A 20,831-nucleotide genomic window follows, 5' to 3' on the forward strand; every position below is an offset into this window, starting at 1 on the left:
GGATTTGCAATCATTGAATTGCCTGTTTTATATGCATTCAGATTAACAATGCTGCAGGGACAGATGCTGTTCAAAGGCAACATGCCATGAGTGCTTGAAAATTGAACCTGGGCATCTCCATAATACTGAAGTTAGCAGCAATGATGGTAAAGGATAAAAAGCTACTTCTGGCAGAAGGCAAATGACTATTAGTTCCACCTCCAAGAATTCTATGTGAGACACCCAAATTCCAGTCCTCACTTAATAAGTTAAGTGCAACCATTGAGCACAATGTAGTGTGAACTTCAGCATTTGATGTGGGTGTATGGTTTGGAGGGTAAAATTGTGCTGCAGACAGGCCCTTTTTTTGGTTGACATGTGGTGGTTACTCAGCTGGCACAGCCCCTTCAGTGATTGCACGTGCTGAAGCAGAATGTGGATGCCCAGTGCAGACATATCTCACTGGGTGCTGAATTGTGCTCAGCCCTCATCTAGAGAGTATGCCCCTGATTACTGCCCCTAAGAAACTCATTTGCTCTTTCTGTACCCAATCTTCCACCAAAGTGGGATGTTGTTTGCTGTTTAGGTGAGAAGACAACAATAACTGCAGGAGGAACAGGACCAATGGCAAGTCCAGGAGCATTGGCAGGTCACCACAGAAGATGAGGATCACCCAGTTAAGGGAGAGGTCACAGCTGCTGGCCTCTCAGGATGTGTGGAGTGAGCAAGAGTTAGATAGTTTTCTGGCCACAAATCCATTTCCTGGAGATAAGCAAGTACAGGGCTGATGCAGGCACTATATGATCTGGACATGGTGATCGAACAGTGCCTGAATGCTGGAACAGGTCCTCAGACAGGCAGCTGCGGGAGGCCATCCTCTCCCAATGGCTGTGAAGGTCACTGCGTTGTTGAACGTATTTGTGACTTAAATGCATTAGGACAGAAACTGATACCATCTGTACAAGGTCACACTTGTTTATTTCATTCCATTATGACAATGTCAGTACTGCAGCCTAGTAGTAGGATTCAAAAAACATAACTGCGATTCCCCAGATGCAGGGTGCCATCCACTCTACACATGTGGCCCATGTATCACAATGCTGTTGAATTCATCAACAAGAAGGTATTCCAAGCTCTTAATGCCCAGGTGATTTGTTACCACTTCCTGTAGTGTATTCTTGCTACTCTAGCAGCTGCCGTGATTCCTACATTCTGAAACACATCTCGAGCACTTGGTGCATTTGAGGAGAGAGGTGCATTACAGGCCTGGCTACTGAAGGGCTTTTGCCCGAAACGTTGATTTCACTGCTCATTGGATGCTGCCTGAACTGCTATGCTCTTCCAGCACCACTAATCCAGTATTTGATTTTCAGCATCTGCAGTCATTGTTTTTACCTTACTGGGGTATCATGGCTCATAACAACATTGTGCAACCCATTTACTGAGTGATACAGAGTTAGATTTAATGTCATGCATGCCTCAACCAAGGCCTTGATAGATCAGATAATAGGGGTGCTAAAAATGAGGTTTTTCAGCTCAGATCAGTCTGGGTATGCCCTCCAGTATAGTCTGGACAAAAGATTCATGTGATCCTGGTGTGCTGTACTTCGGAGCATGCAATGGGCAATGTCCTGAATGCAGAGGAACTGGCCAAAGAGACGTCTTCTGAGGAGAACAAGAACATGGTGCAATAATGCTGACACTTTAGACCATAAGACCATAAGACATAGGAGCAGATATTAGGCCACTCAGCCCAACTGGTCTGCTCCACCATTCGATCATGGCTGATCTGTTTCTCAAACCCATTCTCCTGTAACTCCCAAGTCTCTTTGCACTTCAGACTTATGAATTTTCTCCCTATTTAGATAGTTATTTAACAAGGTTATTTTGTCCTTGAGTTTTTTTCAAGAGAGGTCATGAAGGCAGAGGTGGTGAAATGTGTGGAAGTGTCTAGTTTAACAATGGCAGGAAAGTGGCCAGTTCTCCCAGTTCAAGTTTTTTCTAGTTTGGTTTAGTGATAGCAGAAAAGCTGCTGATAGCTGTAGCAGAAGCTGCTACAGTGCATACAGGTTCCATGTTTCAGCAAATAATTCTTGACTGGCTTCTTTCTCTGAAATGTCTCCTGCCTGTAAGAACCTGTGTTTGAATTTACCTTTTGCCAAGGGATGTGTTTATGTGATGTTATGGGAATTAGAACAGTTCTTCAGTTAAGTCGCTATATCAAATCAGTTAAACTTTCCAATAGTTGTTATTCTAAATTCTGTTTTTTTTTGTTCATGTTTCAACTATTGTTTTTAAATAATTCTGTTTGACTTAAAGCTGAGTGGTTTGGCCAGCTGAAATGTACCTGGAATATCCATTTCACATCTGCCTTTATAATAAGTAATATTTAAGGTTTGGGCTCCTTCCTCAAAATATTTTGAGGGGTTCTGGCCTGGCCCATGACAGATTGAAAGCTTTTGTCGGGATTTATTTGATCATTCCAATTTGGGATTAGCGTTGTCGGACTCAAAGGCCATGAGTGGTAAGTGACATAGGTTCAGGAGGAGATTGCTCTGAGACAGCATAATCAAAGTTGAAGTGAGTGGAGCTCACCCATAGTAATGGTGCCAAAACCAAACAGTACCCAACGGTTATGTGTAGACTACTGAAAGGTCAAGGCAGTTACACAGCCATATTCATATCTGATTCCACGTTTGGAAGACTGTATTGAGAAGGTGGGAAAAGCAACTTATATTTCTAAATTGGACTTACTCAAAGGACACTGGCAGGCACCTTTATCAGAAAGAGCAAAGGCAATTTCCACTTTCATAACACTGAATGGACCAAATCAACTTAAAGTCATGCAATTTGGCCTGAAAAATGCACCACCTACATTTCAAAGACTAAGCAATAAAGTCATTTCTAGATTACGCAACGACCTGGTGGTTTTTTGACACACATGGAAGAAAGATTTGCAGCATTTATCAGAATTATTTGATCAACTTTGGGAGGCAGGCTTGGCGATTAAACCTGGCCAAGAGTGAATTCGCCAAAGCCCAAGTCATCTTCCTGGGCCATGTTATCAAACATGGACAGAAGGCCCCACCCATGGAATATGAAACCAAAACTTATTGGGGAGTTTCCCATATCATCAACAAAAAGAGCGGTAGTACGATTCCTGGGTTTGAGTGGGTTTTATCAGAAACTTGTAATGAATTTTAGCAGTGTGGCTGCTCCAACCACCGAATTCTAAAGATATGCAGGAAATTTTAGTGGATGGCCATCTGTCAGAAGGCATTTGGCAGCCTGAAAGCTGTGTTAACCACTGCCCTACTATTAGCCACACCTAATTACACAAAGCCTTTCAAAGTGGCTATTGATGCCAGTGATTTTGGTGTTGGTGCTGTACTCCTATAGGAAGATGATGAGAAGAAAAAAGATCTTTCAAATATTTCTCAAGGAAATAGAACATTCATCATCAAAAATATTTGACAATTGAGAAGGAGACATTTTGATCTTGTTGTTTGTTATAATATTTCAACATTTATGTTGACCGTAATGTGTCTGACATAATATATAGTGACCATAAGTTTTTGGAGAAATTTAAGGACAAAAATTCCAGACTGTTTAGATAGAGCTTATTATTGCAGCTATTCAATTTGAAAATTATACTTGAGGTAGGACGAGAAAATGTAATTGACAACACATTGTTGAGATGTGGATGAAAAACAGAGACATTTGGTGGCAAGAGTTAACGGACTGAAATAGAATGTAATAGTATTTCATTCATAAAGTAGTAGTCATTCATAAAGTCAGGAAGTATGGGATACAGGGAGATTTGGCTGTCTGGGTTCAGAATTGGCTGGCTGACAGAAGGCAGAGAGTGGTTGTAGATGGGAAGTATTCTGCCTGGAGGACAGTGTTGAGTGGGGTCCCGCAGGGCTCTGTTCTTGGGCCTTTGCTCTGTGTAGTTTTTATAAATGACTTGGATGATGAGGTTGAGGGGTGGGTTACTAAATTTGCAGATGACACTAAGGTTGGAGGTGTCGTCGATAGTATAGAGGGCTACTGAAGGCTGCAGCACAACATGGACAGGATGCAGAGCTGGGCTGAGAAATGGCAGGTGGAGTTCAACCTGGATAAATGTGAAGTGATGCATTTTGAAAGGTCGAACTCGAATGTTGAATATAGGATTAAAGACAGGATTCTTGGCAGTGTGGAAGAACAGAGGTGTACAAGTACTTAGCTCCTTCAAAGTCGCCACCCAAGTGGATAGGGTTGTTAAGAAAGCATATGGTGTTTTGGCTTTCATTAACAGGGGGATCGAGTTTAAGAGCCACAAGGTTTTGCTGCAGCTCCACAAGTCCCTGGTGAGACCACACTTGGAATATTGTGTCCAGTTCTGGTCGCTCTACTATAGGAAAGATACAGAGGCTTTGGAGAGGGTGCAAAGAAGGTTTACCAGGATGCTGCCTGGACTGGAGGCTTGTCTTATGAAGAAAGGTTGAATAAGCTCGGACTTTTCTCTCTGGAGAGAAGGAGGAAGAGAGGAGACCTGATCGAGGTGTACAAAATAATAAGAGGACTAGATAGAATCAATAGCCAGGGACTTTTCCCCAGGGCAGGATTGACTGGTACGAGAAGTCATAGTTTGAAGATATTAGGGGGAAAGTATAAAGGATACATCAGAGGTAGGTTCTTTACACAGAGTTGTGAACGCATGGAATGCGTTGCCAGCTGTGGTGGTGGAAGCAGAATCATTGGGGACATTTAAGCGACTGCTGGACATGCACATGGATAGCAGTGAGTTGAGGGGTATGTAGGGTAAGTTACTATATTTTACATTAGGTTTAAATCTCAGCACAACATTGTGGGCCAAAGGGCCTGTTCTGTGCTGTACTTTTCTGTGTTCTATGTATATGTTTGCATGGTTATAATCAATGTAAAGCATATGTATTGTAATTACCAATGGGGTAAGACTAAGGGATTTAAAATGAAATCATCTTTGTATACTGAAGAATTTCTTTTATGGGAGGAAGTCTGATGCTGCTATCACTTCAAGGTTATTTGTTCTTGGCTTTTTTAAAGAGCGGTCGTATAGGCAGAGGTGTCAAAATGTCTGGAAATGCCCAGTTTAACAATATCAAAAATCACATGACATCAGGTTACAGTCCAACAAATTTAACAATGGCAAGGCAGTGGCCAGTTCTCTCAGTTCAGGTGTTTTCTAGTTTGGTTTAGTTGTAGCAGAGAAGCTGCTGATAGCTGTAGCAGAAGCTGCTACAGTGCATACAGGTTCCATGTTTCAGCAGATGACTCTTCACTGGCTTGTCTCTCTGAAATCTCTTCTGCCTGTAAGAACCTATGTTTGAATTTACCTTTTGCCAAGGGGAGTGTTTATGGGATGTTATGGGAATTGGAACAGTTCCTCAGTTAAGTTGTTGTATCAAGTCAGTTAAGCTTTCTAGTAGTTAAGTTATTCTAAATTCTGTTTTCTTTTGTTTGTATTTCAACTGCAATGTTTAAATAAATTCTGTTTTGCCGAGTATTTTGACCAGCTGCATCACACGTGAAATACCTGCTTCACATCTGCCTTAAAAATAAGAAAAATATAGGGTGTGGGCTACCTTCTTAAAATATTTTGAGGGGTTCTGGCCTGGTTCATAACAGATGGGCATGGTACAGGCAGAATCTCACTGACACCTGGTTTTAATAAGAGATCTGGGTACAGCATTGATCATCGATTGTAACGTTTTTTGAAGCTCAGTTCTGATTGACATTGTCGGGATGCAGTTGGACAGGGAGCAGAGTGGATGGGGTTGGGGGTGTTGCATGGGGAGGACGGGATGCATGGGGGGTAGTGGTGCACAGGGGGTGGGTGGTGGGGGCACACGGCAGGGCCGGGACTCGCATGCAATGTGCTGCTGCCTAGTCTTCTGAACGGCGAGAGGACTTAGCAAATACTCACTGTGTCACTCCCATTGAACCGATTGGGGTGGGGGTGAGGCTTGAGTAATGCTGCAGTTCCTTTACACACAAGTGTGTGTCTGCTCAGAAACAAACCCTGAGGCAGATATGGAGCAAGGCAGACAGAGGGAAAAAAAATTTCAGAAAACTCCAAGCTCCAGAGGTGAGGCATTGAATCGATTAACCGAATAAACAATTATCTCAACAAAATAGTGCCTGCCCATCTCGTTTGAATAATTGAGGTCCCTCTGTATATAAACAGCAGAATGAATCCAACCTAGCCAATTACATCAACTTGGCGATGATAAGGACTGCAGATGCTGGAAGTGAGAGTCAATAGATGTGAAGCTGGAAAAGCACAGCAGGTCAGACAGAATTTGAGGTGAAGGAAAGTCAATGTTTCAGCTCTTTGTCAAGATGGGGCATGTGGAGGGTGCAGAACCTATAAATAAATAGAGGGAGGTAGGTGGGGCTAGGGGAAGGGTAGGACAGATGATGCTAGGTGGATGCAGGTAGGGGTTATTGTGACTGGAGCAGATGGGTTAGTAGGAAGATGGACAGGTTAGGTGAGGAGGAGGAGAATGGCTGGCATGGAATAAGGCTGGGGGTGGAGGGACTTTGATGCTGGTGAAGTCAATATTGAGGCTATTGGGCTGTAAACTCCCCAAGTGAACTATAAGGTTTGTTCAGCACCACTCGTGACTCCTCAGATACTGAAGCAGCCCAAGTTTAAATGTAACAAGATCTGGACAATAGCCAGGCTTGTGCTGACAAGTGGCAGGTAACATTCGTGCCACACAAATGTCAGGCCATGACCATCACCAATAAGAAACAATCTAAATACTACCCCCTTGACATGCATAACACATAGAACAATACAGTGCAGAACAGGCCCTTTGGCCCTTGATGTTGTGCCAACATGTGTACTGATCTAAGCCCACTCCCTTATACTATCCTATCATCATCCACATGCTTATCCAAGGACTGTTTAAATGCCCCTAATGTGGCTACGTTAACTACATTGGCAGCAGGGCATTCTATGCCCTTACCACTCTCTGAATAAACAACCTGCCTCTGACATCTGTCTTAAATCTAACACCCCTCAATTTGCAGCAATGCCCCTTCATACAAGCTGACATTATCATTCTAGGAAAAAGACTTACACTATCTACCCATCTAATCCTCTGATCATCTTGTATGTCTCTACTAACTCCTCTCAACCTTCTTCTCTCCAATGAGAACAGACCCAAGTCCCTCAGCCTTTCCTTATAAAACCTTCTCTCCAGACCAGGCAACATCCTGTTAAATCTCCTCTGCACCTTTTCCAATACTTCCACATCCTTCCTGTAATGGGGCAAACAGAACTATACATAATATTCCAAGTGAGGCCACACTAGCGTTTTGTGTAATTGCAGCATGATATCATAGCTCTGAAACTGCAGTTTCAGGTGGCTCAGTGGTTAGCACAGCACCAGGGTCTCAGGTTCGATTCCAGCCTTGAGTGGAGTTTGCACATTCTCCCAGTGTCTGTGTGGGTTTCCTCCGGGTGCTCCGGTTTCCTCCCACAGTCCAAAGATGTGCAGGTCAAGTGAATTGGCCATGCTAAATTGCCCATAATGTTTGATGCATTAGTCAAAGGGGGCGAAGGGCCTGTTTCCACACTGTAGGAAAACTAATCTAATTCAATCCAATCAACTCAATTCCTCTACCAATCAAGCCTTATTAATAGCACTATCAACCTGGGTGGTAACTTTCAGGGATCTATGTACATGGACACCAAGATCCCTCTGCACATTCATACTACCAAGAATCTTTCCATTAATCCAGTATTCTGCCTTCCTGTTATTCTTCCCAAAGTGAATCACCTCACACTTATCCGCATTGAACTCCATTTGCCACCTCTCAGCCCTGATGGTGTAACTCTCAGCCTCCGTTACCATCACTGAATCCCCCATTATCACCATCCAAGGGGTTACCATTGATCAGAAATTCAACTGGACCCGCCACATAAATACAGTGTAGAAGAGCAGATCAGAGGCTAGGAATACTGCAGCGAGTAACTCACCTCCTGACTCCTAAAAGGCTGTCCATCATCTACAAGGTACAAGTCAGGTATATGATGGAATACTCCCCACTTGCATGGATGGGTGCAGTTCCAACAACACTCAAGAAGTTAGATACTATCCAGGACAAAACAGCCTGCTTGATTGGCCCCACATCCACAAATATCCACTCCCTCCATCACTGATACTCAATAACAACAGTGTGTATTATCTACAAGATGCAATGCAGAAATTCACCAAAGAACCTCAGACAACACCTTCCAAAGCCATGACTATTTTCACCTAGAAGGACAAAGGCAGCAGATACATGGGAACATCATCATCTGCAAGTTCCCCTCCAAGCCAATCACCATCCTGACTTGGAAATATATAGACATTCCTTCACTGTCAATGGGTTAAAATCCTGGATTACCTATCAAACTGCACTGCGAATCAACCCACAGCAACGGTTCAAGAAGGCAGTTCATCACCACCTTCTCAGGGAAATTAGGGATGGAAATTAAATGCTGTCCAGCCAGAATGCCTACACCCCACAAATGAATAAAAAAGGCCTGAGATATGACTTCCAAAGCAAGTTCTGTTCACCCAGCTCAAGGAAGGCATGCAAATGAGAGGAAAACAAAAGAAGCATTTCAAAGAACCCCTGAAGGCTACCCTAAAAAATGTAACATAAATATCAATGCATGGTAGGCTTTTGCTCAGAAGAAGCCAACTTTGAGGAAACTCATTTATGAAGGGATATAATTCTTTGAGAATAACCAATGGCAAAAGACATATGGTGAAGGAACCAGACAAAGGAATGGCAGCAGTCTCAAAACCGAGGACAGTTCCATTTCCTGGAAACAGTTGCTAAATATTTGGTCAGATGTGTCACTCTAAGATTGGGCTCATCAGCCGCACAAGAACCCTCAAAATCCATGCTCAATCATTTTCCTAGGTGAACAATCATGCTTATTAGCAAGTGATTGCTGATGATAATGGGTTATCCAGGAATTAGTATAATTAGGTTTTAATTCCTCTCATTTCTTTGGGTAACTGATAAGATAATTCAATCATCCCTCCCAGGTTTTCAGCTTCAATTCAGCTTTGGGTCTTCTTTGTATTTGTCTGAATGCTGAGTAATAGCCTTCTACAACTTTCAACTTTCTGGACAATTCTTACAGAGTTTGTTGCTGTGTTTGGGATTTCTACATGGTCCTGCTATGCAATGCCTATCTACGTTGCTGTGACAATAATCTGTCAGAAGATCTGAGCTATTAAATTTTGTGACAATACTATGGCTTTAAGAGTTGTATTTTGTCCTGGCTTATTTTAAAGAGAGGTTTTAAGGCAAAGGTGATGAACAGTCTACCAGAGTCGCTAGAGTTAACAGCTTGTAAACCCTTGGTTTTATTTTAAGTTGGAACAATAGAAGCAGCCTGAATGGGTGTGGTTAAGCTCCCACAGAACCAAGATTTTTAGCTTTAGTTTTCTGCAGTTGCTGTCAGTGTCTCAGCAGGGTCGGAAGCTACAGTAAATCTCGCCCAGCTGCTACACTCTCTCACAATTTTCTTGACTTTTTTTTCGCCTGGCCTACTGGTGTTACATATGAAACAATCTGCATTTTGCCAAGAGTGTAATTATGGGATCTTACTATATTGGAACAGTTAATTAGTAATAGTTATTGTAATTATTATTCTGTTAAGTTATTCCAATTCCTCTTTCTTTTGTGTCATTTAACTATAGTGGATGAATGAAGTGTATTTTCCTCTAAATCCAGTAGCTTGACCAATCGAGTTGCATCTGGAATTCAACAACTTTAAAATAGGAAGTAGTTAGGGTCTTGACTATCTTAATATTTTGAGGGAGTTTGGTCTGGTCCATAACTTTTTTATCCAAAATTTAAATAGCAGGGTATCAAAATCACTTAACAGTTTGAGTCCCATAGATGTTACTCTTAACTCAAACATTCTGTATAATATCCTTGCTTCATCAGGAAAGACTTCAAATAGCCTTGCTGAGTCACTTCGGCTTTCTTCCTGATGAAAATAGGATCTGTTTGCAGTGAAGGTGGGAATTATCGATCCAGGTTCCTGATGTCACTTTAGATACTCGGTGGAGAGTCTCTGAGAAATTAAGCCTTTGACAGAGCAGAATGATTGTTCTGTTTGCTGCATTCCATAATCATCACATAACTTTATGCGTAAGCATTATATTTTTAAACTATTACTTCATTTTTATTTGCATATGCGTGAGTTTGCAACTAAAACATTCCAGGATTGCTGACAAACAGACACAATTGGGGAAGAAAGGTAAAAAACATAAAATTAATAATTCTTTGCTTAAATATGTATCGGATTCAGAACACAATAAATGAATTCAGGGCACAAATATACATCAATGGGTATGAACCTTTAGCTATTACTGAACATGACTACAAGGTGAACGAAGAGGGAACTCAATATTCAGAGAGATATGACCTTTTGAACAGAAAGGCAGGAAGGGAAGGTTGGTGAGCAGTTTTGTTAGTATAAAATGGAACAAGTACATTAAATGTATATGAAATACAGCAAAGTTATATCCAGGGAGGAATGAAGATTTTAGAAAAGGGATATAATGTTGATGGTTAACCAAAGAAGTTAAGGATAGTATCAAATTGAAAGAAAAAAAAAACATACATTAGGACAAAGATTAGTAGCATATGAGAGGATTGGGAAAGCTCTAGAATGAAATACTATTAGATCTAAAAAGACTTATAAAATTGCCAGAAAAAGCAGCAAGCTTGCGGATTGGGTGAATTTTACAATTTAGCAACAGAGGTCTTTGATAAGGTTCCACATGGTAGGCTACTCTGGAAGGTTAGATCAAATGGAATTCAAGGGGTGCTGGCAAACTTGGCTTGTTGGTAGGATGCAGAAGGTAATAGTGGAAGGTAATAGTGCTTGTGGATTGGAGGGCTGTAAATAGTAGAGTGTCTCAGGCGACTGACTGTGTGGAGTTTGCACATTCTCCCCGTGTCTGCGTGGGTTTCCTCCAGGTGCTCCAGTTCCCTCCCACTGTCCAAAAATTGTGCAGGTCAGGTGAATTGGCCATGCTAAATTGTCAATAGTGTTAGGTGAAGGGGTAAATTTAGGGGAATGGGTGGTGGGTTGGTGTGGACTTGTTGGGCCGAAGGGCTTGTTTCCACACTGTAAGTAATCTAATCTAATAAGGATGCTTAGTAAGATAAGAATCCATGGTGTTTGGGGTAGAATATTAGCATGCACAGAGATTAGCTAACTAATAGGAGACAGAGAGTTGGGATAGGTCTGAAACTTGTAATTAGTGTAACATCACAGGGATCAGTGCTGGCACTACAATTAATTACACTATATGTTAATGACTTGGTTGAATGAGATGAATGTACCAATCACCAAGTTTGTGAATGACACAGACACAAGTGAGAAGGCAAACAGTGAGGATAACACAATGGTCTGCATAGGGAAATATATAACTTAATTGAATAGGCAAAAACTAGACAGATGGAATATAATGTCAGAAAATGTGAGGTTATGCACTTCAGGATGAACAGGAGAGCTGACTATTATATAAATGGAGAAAGATTGCAGAAAACTGCAGCAAGAAGAACTTTGGAGGTCTTAGATCATGAAACACAAAAAGCTTGCAACCAAGTTTAGTCAGTCATGTTCATCTTTATTTCAAAGGAAATGGAATATAAAAATAGGGATGCTTACTTAAACTATAAAGTTAAAAGTCACACAACACCAGGTTATAGTCCAATAAGTTTATTTGGAAGTACAAGCATTCAGAGCACTGCTCCTATGATGCTGCCCTAATAGCTACCTGACAAAGGAAATCTACTCCATTGTTACGAGATGAACAGCATAAATTTTATTCCAAATCAGTCTTGAAACTTAATGCTTGCTTACTCAGTGACATTGTAAAATATAAAAGTATAACTTCTATGGTTACCTGCTAGCAATTTCAGCTTGTTCTTACTACATTCTCCCATTCTCTTAGCTACATTGAGTCATCCAGCATGGAAACTGACCCCTTAGTCCAACTCATTCGCCCTAACCAGAAATTCCAATCTGCTCTTGTCTCATTTCCCAGCATTTGGCCCATATCTCTCGAATCCTTCCTATTCATCTACCCATCCAGATGCCTTTTAAATGCGAAAATTGTTCCAGTCTCCACCACTTTCTCTGGGAGCTCATTCCATACATGCACCATCCTCTCTGTGAAAACGTTACCCTTCAGATCCTTTTTAAATCATAGCCCTCTCACCTTAAACCTACGCTCTGTAGTTTTGGACTCCCCCACCCTAGGGAAAAGATAATGGTTATTCACCTTATCCATGCCCCTAATGATTTTATAAACCTCTATTAGGTCACCCCTTAGCTTCCAAAGCTACAGGGAAAAATGCCACAGCCTATTCAGCCTCTCCCTGTATCTCAACTCAAGATGTCCCGGCAACATCCTTGTAAATCTTTTCTGCACCCTCTCAAAATTTAACAACCTCATTCCGATAGAAGGGCGGCCAGAAATCTTTGCAATATTATAAAAGTGGTCTCACTAATTTTCTGCACAGCTGCAACATGACATTCCAACTCTATATTCAATGTTCTGACCAATAAAGGCAATAGTGCCAAATGCCTTCTTCACCATCCTGTCTACTTGTAACTCCACTTTCAAGGAAAGTTGTAGCTGCATATTTGTTCTGCAACATTCTCCAGGCCCTCCCATTTAATGCATAAGTCCTGCCCTGGTTTGCCTTATCGTAATGCAACACTTCACATTTGTTTAAATTAAACTCCATCAGTCATTCCTTGCCCCACTGGCCATCGGATCAAGGTCCCATTGTACATACTTGCTACTCTCAATCAATAACACGGTGAACATAATTCCTGCAAATTATAGCGAGGTCATCCCATACTACTCAATATAATCTTTCCATTGTGGCTTAGTTTTAAGGACAGCAATTGTAATTTGTAGAATTCTTCTTTTGTGAGTGTGCACACCATATTTCATATGATGACATTAATTAAACAGCACTTACACATGATTTATGTAATATTTCATGTTAGAAATCATAGTAAAAGCTTTTATTTAAATTTCATAAGTTATAGTGATTCAAGATGGGCGCCAAATTCACTTATTACTGCCACCATTGTGAATATATCTCAAACACTTTTAATTAATTTGTTTTAGTTCTGATTATATTCTGCACACTTTTTTAAACCAAATATCTTGGGGAAAAATCTCTGAACAAATGGTTGAAGAATTAAATCTCAATACAAAATGTTCCTCATTTCCTCAATTAGTGTTTGGACCATTGACTTCACTGTTACACTGTGTCTGTGTAAATTGCTTATGTAACAGCAGAGAAGGATAGCCAACTCTATCACTCTTAAAGGAATAATTCCAAGCCTTACTTTCAAATTTCAATCATCAACACTCATATCTAGTTTCATAGCATTTGTCAACTCTCCCATGCATGTGACAATTTTTTTTTCAATGTATTTAGGAAGGCATACTCTACTCTAAATTAATTGTGCCCACAAGAAGCATTAAAATTAAGTTTGCTTTGCTCAGAAGACAGGGCAACTCTTCTAATTGGTTTTCCTACCAACAATGGATAGAGGTGAAATTTGGAGGTGCTAGCAGGATAACCAAAGTCAATTTTCAGGCATGGAAGATGTCATTTTTTGACATTAGAAAATGAATCTGGGGAAACGCTTTGGGGAACAAGGAAATGACAGAGGAGTAAAACAAATATTTGCATCATTCTTTATGGTAAAATATATTTTGAATATCTCATTAATGCAAAAGAATATGGATGAGAAATTAAATACTACCATTATTACTAGAAATGTGGTATTGGACAAACTAATGAGGTTAAAGGCAAATAAGGCCCCTGTCCCTGATGGCTTGTATCCTAGGATCCTAAAAAAAGGAAGCTACAGAGACAGTGGATGCATTGTTTGTCATTTTCCAAAAATTGTTAGATTCTGGGAAAGTACCAGAGGATTGAAAAACTGTTAATATAACATCCCTATTTAAAAAGAGTGTGGGGAAAAAGCATGTAATAGTAGGGTTAGGGTTAGCCTAATACCTATTGTTGGAAATGTATTGGAATTAATTATTAAGGAACTAATCGCAGAACATTTAGAAAATCATAATCTAATCGAGCAGAGTCAGCATGACCTAATGACAAGGTACCTCAAAGGTTAAGTCATGAGATAAGAGCCTTCGGTGTTAGAGTTTATTAGCATTGATGGAGACGTTGGCTAATGGGTAAGAAACAGTGAGTGGCAATTAGGGGTTCTTTTTCAGATTGGCATACTATGACCAGTGGGGTTCCACAGGGATCAGTGATGGGACCACATCAGTTTGCAATGTATGTTAATAACTTGGAGGAAGAAATCTACTCAACCTCTCTTCATAGCTAGCACCCTCTATACCAGGCAACATCCTAGTGAATTTCCTCTGCACCCTCTCCAAAGCATTCACATCCTTTTGGTAATGAGACAACCAGAAATATATGCAGTATTCCAAATGTGGCCAAACCAAAGTCCTGTACAACTGTAACATGACCTACCAACTCTTGCACTCAATACCCTGTCTAATGAAGGAAAGCATGCCGTATACCTTCTTGACCACTCTACTGACCTGCGTTGCCACTTTCAGGATAAAATGGACCTGAACACCCAAATCTCTCTGTCCATCAATTTTCCCCAGGGCTTTTCCATTTACCGTATAGTTCACTCTTGAATTGGAATCTCCCAAAATGCATCATCTTGCATTTGCCCAGATTGAATTCCATCTGCCATTTCTCTGCCCAACTCTCCAATCTATCTATAATTCTGCTGCATTCTCTGACTTTACTATCTGCTACTCCACTAATCTTAGTGCCATCTGCAAACTTACAAATCAGACCATCTATACCTTCCTCCAGATCATTTATGTATAACACAAACAACAGTGGTCCCAACACCAGCCCCGTGGAACACTACTGGTCACAGTTCTCCATTATAAGAAGCTTCCTTCCACTATACCTTCTGTCTCCTGCTGCCCGTCCAGATCTTTATCCATCTAGTTAGTACACCCTGAATCTCATGCAACTTCACTTTCTCTGTCAGCCTACCATGGAGAACCTTATCAAATGCCTTACTGAAGTCCATGTATATGACATCCACAGCCCTTCCTTCATCAATCAACTTTGTCACTTCCCATAAGAATTCTATTATGTTGGTAAGACATGATCTCCCCTGCACAAAACCATGTTGCCTATCAATGATAAGTCTATTTTCTTCCAAATGTAAATAGATCCTATCCCTTAGTATCTTCTCCAGCAGCTTCCCTACTACTGACATCAGGCTCACCGGTCTGTAATTACCTGGATTATCCCTGCTACCCTTCTTAAACAAGGGGACAACATTAACAATTCTCCAGTCATCTGGGACTTCACCCACGTTCAAAGATGCTTCAAAGATGTCTATTAAGGCCCCAGCTACTTTCTCTCTCGCTTCCCTCAGTAACCCGGGACAGATCCCATCTGGACCTGGGGACTTGTCCACCTTAATGCCTTTTAGAATACCCAACACTTTCTTCCACCTTATGCCAACTTGACCTAGAGTAGTCAGACATCGATCCCGAGTCTCAACATCCATCATGTCCTTCTCCTCGGTGAATACCGATGCAAAATACTCGTTAAGAATCCTACCCATTTTCTCCGACTCCATGCATAACTTTCCTCCTTTCTTCTTGAAACTAATTCAGCAGGGGGATGGGAACCAGAATTGTAGCTCCAGGGTACAGGAGGTTGAGAGTAGTGAGGTCATGAATAAGGTTTCAAGGTCACAGGAGAGTACTGGCAGGCAGGAAGGTGGTTTGAAGTGTGTCTACTTCAATGCCAGGAACATCCAGAATAATGGAACAGATAACTGGATTTTTAAAAACACATTCCATCCATTTGTTAATAAGTCTAGGGTGATGACTTAGAGTCATAGTCATAGAGATGTACAGCATGGAAACAGACCCTTCGGTCCAACTCATCCATGCCAACCAGATATCCTAACCTAATCTCGTCCCATTTGCCAGCACTTGGCCCATATCCCTCTAAACCCTTCCTAATCATATACCCATCCAGATGCCTTTTAAATGTTGCAATTGTATCAGCCTCCACCACTTCCTCTGGCAGCTCATTCCATACATGTACCACCCTCTGTGTAAAAGAGTTGCCCCTTAGGGGCCTTTTAAATCTTTTCCCTTCACCCTAAACCTATGCCCTCTAGTTATAGACTCCCCACCCGAGGGAAAAGACTTTCTCTATTTACCCTATCCATGACCCTCATGATTTTATACACCTCTATAAGGTCACCTCTTAGTCTCCAATGCTCCAGAGAAAACAGGCCCAGCCTATTCATCCTCTCCCTATAGCTCAAATCCTCCAACCCTGACAACACCCTTGTAAATCTTTCCTGTACCCTTTCAAGTTTTGCAGCATTCTTCCGATAGGAAGGAGACCAGAATTGCTTGCAGTATTCCAAAAGTGGCCTAAGCAATATCCTGTGCAACCACAACATGACCTCCCAACTCCTATACTCAATACTCTGACGTCTGGTAATTGCTATAAATTATCACTATACTGTTAAATTAGCTTCATTTTTGTATAATACTTATCTTCTTTGTTACATAAAGTACATTATTCTAGTTTGGAAAATATCATTAAAATAAATACAACAATCAACACATTTTAAATGTTTACATTGGTCATGAAAGAATAAAACAATTGTTAGGGAGATAATCATGAGAAATATTAGAGACAAGATTTTTATCTGTGGACTTGCTTCTCATAGCTTCGCCAAGGATAACGCCAAAATTTCCCAAACTTGGAGGCAACATTTTCACACATGAAGTTATTTGGAGGGCTTTACAACTCAGCTTAAATAGCTTTACAAGCCAAATTTTTAAAAAAATGCTCTGGAATATTTACCTTGAAGGGGCCCCCATTACCAGGTCAATTCAATTCACTTCCAAAATGACATCTGGTGTTCCGAATTATTCTTTTTCGTCTGAATATATTTCATTTGACAAGTACAACAGAGTTCACGCAAAGCTCCTTCATCACACTGCCGACCGCATATTTTTTAAACGCGCCTCTTCAGACAGTGGAATCCAAGCTGCCAATGACCTTAATGTCATTGTTCAAGAGCTCCAACCAAGAGAGAACTGACTAAACTCCAACAACCCATCCCTCAGTCTTCAAACGAGTTGAATTGACAGAGATATGATGCTGCACTTAACGAAATACTGCTCTTCCAAGGTCAGTGTATATTAATGAATATTCTGAATAAATATCCTTTTTTCCCTGCATCTTTTCCTAATTGATATTCACATTTCTTTTGAATTTTTCTCTGGTTCCGCGTTCGTCTGCGTTATCGTTTGAATTTCAACTGGGTGCAGGTGGTGGATGGTGAATCTGTCATGTGTCCCTGAATAGCTGTAATGATCATTTAAAACGAAGTACTGGACTGGCACTTGATTTTTCTTTCATTCAGCGCGACCTGTCGCTCATTCACAGAACCCCACTCCAAAAAAGATCCCCTCAGTAAATATCCACTGAAACGAGGCACCCTCGTCCTTACCGTCCTTAGCTTGCGGCTCAAATTAAAAGCACAGGAACAGTGTTCATGGAAGTAGGTAAGTAGGCTTTTCTTTATGAAGGTAAGCAAAGATGAAGTTGTTCCCTGATTGCATTCTGAATCAGCCGCCCGTATCCCTCAAAGATCAGTCTCGAGGAATTTTTATTTCTCCTGACAGCTCTCAGTCAAGGTCACAATACAAATTCAGATCAGAGCTCCGGTGGAATTTTCTCAATCAATTCCCATACATCAGCAGATTTTTCTAAGAATCAACTGTATGTCAAAAATACAATGTGTGTTGGGTGGGGGCGCCTGGAGTGTTAACTGGGGATCAAGGATATTCCAGACACCAATAACGTCAAATGCAACTTGATTTGCAAAAATAAACTCCTAGGCAAGGAGCTAAATTCCGATTGCTAAACATTATCAAAATATCACTGAAAAATCGAATTAATTCGTTGAAAGATAATTTAAAAAATAAAATCTGCACATACCTCACCACCTGGCACGGCTTCAGTCTCCAGTTAGTTCTTGTCACCTTGAATTGTGGTTCATTGCCCGGAATCAGGAATCAGAGGAAAGATCCTACCAGCTGCAGACAAATATGTCAAGATTCGGTGTTGGACTTCCTAACCTTTCACTAGATACCCTTTCGTCAACTTCTAACCGCAAACGAAACATTTCCTCTCGTAAACTGCAACCTCCTTCCCCGTGTAACATCTCCGGCTCAGGTCGAAGCGCTGTTCAGCTTGGAGACCTTCACTCAGTCTTAACAACAATAGGACTGTGATGGGAGACTGACATTTACATTCATTAGCACGTTCTTAGTTTGTGGACATATGTAGAAAAATATGTGTGTGCGTGTGCTTGTGGCACAGCGACCAAAATCCTCACCGAGCTGGGAAGATTAGGGACGAGAGCTGATGAGCTTGGATGCTGGAGTAAACTGCTGCAGTTTTCCAGAAGGAACCAGTAAATGAATGCATCTCCTCAGCCATCTGCAGAACACCAGGGGGAGCACCGAGAAAAGGGCGGCTCGCTGCCTGTACTACAGTTTCAAACTTCTCTGCCGGCTTCACCACATAGGACGGATAGGGAATTGATGCCGTGAGATTCAGTTCATACATTCATAAAGGCAGTTCCGTACGATTCTGCCATTCACTGTCAATATGTAACGTTCTAAACATCTAGAAATAGCTGAGGGTGCTGAATGGGTCGTTTTGCGAAAGATTAGTTTGATGAAACTTCATCAACTTTCCTCTTGGGGACCTGGGGTGTAATAGAACAATTGTGAAGGACAAGAAGCAGTATGATATAATTTATACCTATCATTTCCGAACAGTTCTAGTTGATCTGCTGCACTTTGACACATAGGCAGCAAAGCCCAAATGTAACACCATTCTCTTGCTTATGTTTTAGTCACTAATATGCAAAAATCTAAATACTTTGATTTAGAGTCATAGAGATGTACAGCATAGAAACAGACTCTTCGGTCCAACCCATCCATGCCTACCAGATATCCCAACCTGATCTAGTCCCACCTGCCAGCACCCGGTCCATATCTCTCCAAACCTTCCTATTCATATACCCATCCAAATGCCTTTTAAATGTTGCAACTGTACCAGCCTCCACTACTTCCTCTGGCAGCTCATTCAATACACGTACCACCCTCTGCGTGAAAAAGTTGCCCCTTAGGTCTCTTTTATATCTTTCCCCTCTCACCCTAAACCTATGCCCTCTAGTTCTGGACTCCCCCACCACAGGGAAAAGACTTTGTCTATTTATCCTATCCATGCCCCTCATAATTTTGTAAACCTCTATAAAGTCACCCCTCAGCCTCCGACACTCCAGGGAAAATAGCCCCAGCCTATTCAGCCTCTCCCCATAGCTCAAAGCCTCCAACCCTGGCAACATCCTTGTAAATCTTTTCTGAACCCTTTCAAGTTTCACAATATCATTCTGATAGTAAGGAGACCAGAATTGCAAGCAATATTCCAACAGTGGCCTAACCAATGTCCCGTTTAGCCGCAACAATGCTCTGACCAATAAAGGAAAGCATACCAAATGCCTTCTTCACTATCCTATCTACCTGCGACTCCACTTTCAAGGAGCTATGAACCTGCACTCCAAGGTCTCATTGTTCAGCAACACAACCTAGGACCTTACCATTAAGTGTACAAGTCCTGCTAAGATTTGCTTTCCCAAAATGCAGCAACTCTCATTTATCTGAATTAAACTCCATCTGCCGCTTCTCAGCACATTGGCCCATCTGGTTAAGATCCTGTTGTAACCTCTCTTTGCTGTCCACTACACCTCCAATTTTGGTGTCATCTGCAAACTTACTAACTGTATCTCTTATGCTCGCGTCCAAAACATCTATATAAATGACAAAATGTAGAGGACCCAGCACCGATTCTTGTAGCACTCCACTGGTCACAGGCCTCCAGTCTGAAAAACAACCCTCTACCGCCACCTTCTACTTTTGAGCCAGTTCTATATCCAAATGGCTAGTTCTCCCTTGATTCCGTGCGATCTAACCTTGCTAATCAGTCTCCCATGTGGAAGCTTGTCGAGTGCCTCACTGAAGTCCACATAGATCACATCTACTGCTCTGCCCTCATCAATCCCCTTTGTTACTTCTTCAAAACACTGTGAGACATGATTTCCCACGCACAAAGCCGTGTTGACTATTCCTAATCAGTCCTTGCTTTTCCAGATACATGTACATCCAGTCCCTCAGGATTCCATCCAACAACTTGCCCACCACCAGTGTCAGGCTCACTATCTATAGTTCCCTGGCTTGTCTTTATCACCCTTCTTAAACAGCGGCACCACGTTAGCCAACCTCCAGTCTTCCAGCACCTCACCTGTGACTATTGTATTTAATCGTATTTCATTTCAAATTAGAATATTAGGGACAAATGGAAAACAGAATTAACCTAAACTGATTGGTTGGTTTGGCTTGGTTCCTGATATTGTCTGAGGAGCATGAAAATGCCAGACTGATATCTGAAACAAAAACAGAAATCACTGGAAAATCTCAGCAAGTCTGGCAGCATCTGTGGATAGAAATCAGAGTTTTCAGGTCCAGTACCCTTCTTCAGAACTGATCGTAGCTAGGAAAAGGATGGTTTTTAATACAGAAGATGGGGTGAGGAGGAAGGAGAGAGAATAGGTGGAGATAAAGCCCAAAGAGAGAGAAAAACCGTTGAAC

The 20,831-nt window shown here is 41.4% G+C and overlaps 1 protein-coding gene across 1 annotated transcript in view; it reads right to left on the reverse strand.

The window, feature by feature from the left end:
* LOC140482608 (5-hydroxytryptamine receptor 1E) overlaps nt 1–18,558 on the reverse strand; it is a 74,927-nt gene extending 56,369 nt beyond the window's left edge. Inside the window, exon 1 of the mRNA XM_072580126.1 lies at nt 18,112–18,558. The gene's annotated coding sequence lies outside the window, so the exon portion shown is untranslated. The remainder of the gene's footprint in view (nt 1–18,111) is intronic.
* Between the last annotated feature and the right edge of the window lie 2,273 nt (nt 18,559–20,831).

This window comes from Chiloscyllium punctatum, chromosome 11 (genome assembly GCF_047496795.1).
Source record: "Chiloscyllium punctatum isolate Juve2018m chromosome 11, sChiPun1.3, whole genome shotgun sequence".
In the NCBI taxonomy this organism is placed as follows: domain Eukaryota; kingdom Metazoa; phylum Chordata; class Chondrichthyes; order Orectolobiformes; family Hemiscylliidae; genus Chiloscyllium; species Chiloscyllium punctatum.